Source organism: Sinocyclocheilus rhinocerous, unplaced genomic scaffold, assembly GCF_001515625.1.
Source record: "Sinocyclocheilus rhinocerous isolate Xijiao unplaced genomic scaffold, SAMN03320098_v1.1 scaffold555, whole genome shotgun sequence".
NCBI classification, from domain to species: domain Eukaryota; kingdom Metazoa; phylum Chordata; class Actinopteri; order Cypriniformes; family Cyprinidae; genus Sinocyclocheilus; species Sinocyclocheilus rhinocerous.
This window is the reverse complement of record NW_015629527.1, coordinates 786,463-788,569: the sequence shown is the minus strand read 5'-3', so window position 1 is coordinate 788,569 and position 2,107 is coordinate 786,463.

Below are 2,107 nucleotides of genomic sequence, written 5' to 3'. Positions count from 1 at the left end.
GTGCTTCACCTTCAGAAAATGCTTATCGTCCACAGCAGGAGTCAAATTAAATATTATATGAGCCGTTTAATATCACATTTCATTTAGATTTATTGCAGCTGTGTTACCAATATTTGGAACGTGTCTAAATACATGTCTAAATAAATGTTAATTATCTTGATCTTTATTTTGTTTCAATAAATAATACATAAAATATTAAACTAATAAGATATGACTGAATTGTGGGTGGCAGATTAAGTCTATATTGACACTTCATTCATTAGGGACTATTAATATATATATATATAAAATTTGATTGTTAAAACAAAAAATATTTGTTGTTCGTCTCAATAAATTTTGTTAATTATAAATACAGTGGTTAAATAAAAAAAAAGATTCTATTGCTTTTTGTTTTAAAAAAGGTTATAAAAAATGTCAATAATTATCAAAACCGAATGATATGAAAAATTATATCGTTGATACATTTTTTTGCTATATCGCCCAGCCCTAATCAGCTGACTGTGAGCGGAATATGGGTGAAGGAAGCTTTTGTGCCAGTCACCTTGTTGTCCACTCCAGCTACTAAAATGACCATTTCTAATGTCCCTCCATTTATTTCTAATGATGTCATCATTAAAGAATTAACAAGATTCGGGAAGATCGCGAGTCCCGTCAAAATGATCCCGTTAGCGTGCAAAAATGCCGCGCTTAAACATGTGCTCTCTTTTAGACGTGTAGTCTATATGTTCTTAACTTCATCAAAGCGCACACTAGAAGTGTCTTTCCGCTTTTCTCGTGGAGATAATTCATACATGGTGTATGCTAGCACTGAGAGTCTTAAATGTTTTGAATGTGGTGACCTAGGGCACAAACGTGATTAACACACAAAGAAGTGTTAAATGACCCGCGCCCGTCTACATCTAATATGGATATACATAACTCTGCTCTTCACACGAAGGAGAAAGGAAGAAAAGGCCCAGAGCAGGTTAATGGAGATGCTGAGGTAAAGGGACAGAATGAGGTGAGTAAGCTTGATAAAATTACTGTGAGTAATGAAAAGCCTGGACGTAGCTCTGGAAATACTGAGAGTGGTTTTAGAAAACCTGTGAGCAATGAACAGCTTGGTTCTAGCTCTGTTACTGGAAGAATTGAGAATGGGTCTAATGCTGTTGATGTTACTAGCGGGGATGATGAAGACATGTGTGTATCCTCTGATGCAGGGACAGCTGGAGGGGCTGAGGAGGGCCTGGCTGATGAACTAGATAGTTTATCTCAGGGTGTATTCACACCTGTCTTGTTTGGTTCGATTGAAACGAACTCTGGTTCGTTTCTCCCTTTGGTGCGGATCTTTTTGGCAGGTGTGAATACAGCAATCGCACTCTGGTGCGCACCAAACAACTGAACCGAGACCCAGCTGAAGAGGTGGTCTCGGTTCGGTTCCAAACGAACTCTGGTACGGTTCGTTTAAGGTGTGAATATGATCCGACCTCGATCCGACCCAATTGCAGAAAGCACTGCGCCTTTGGAGTTAACAGGCTCCCGTAGTTGGAGTTGCCTTATGGGAAAGTGTTGTGATCGCTACATTTGCTAGCCATTGAAAAATTAGTCGTGGTTCGACCTGGAGCTCCAAAGAGACACGCTGCCTCATTGACATTTGGGCAGATTCCTATATATCACAGCTACTGGAGAAGACGCATAAAAATGCAGATGTGTTCAGCAAGTTCAGCGAAAGGATGAAGGAGGGGATTTGAGCGGTCTCCAGCACAGTGTCGCGTTAAAGTAAAAAAACTTCGGCAGCTTTGGGGGTGAGGGTGGTGTTTACGGGCGATCACGCAGTTAGCTGACACTTGCAAAAGCCTGCAATCACTTTCCTATGCGCGCTGTTTTTTTAAGTTTCGCTTTCGCTTTCTTTATACCTAATCCGTCTTCTGCGCAGTGCCATTGTCAGTATGCCATGGTAGGCACACATAAGAGCATGCTCTCTCCGCCGGAACCGTCTTGCAGAACTTCTTCGTCTTCGCAAAATCCTTGTTACAACATCGTATAGATGACATTGTCTCATCTGATGTTCATAAGTGTCTTCATATTGCGTTTGTGGCTGAAAACAGAAAATCAGTAAAATAATAAC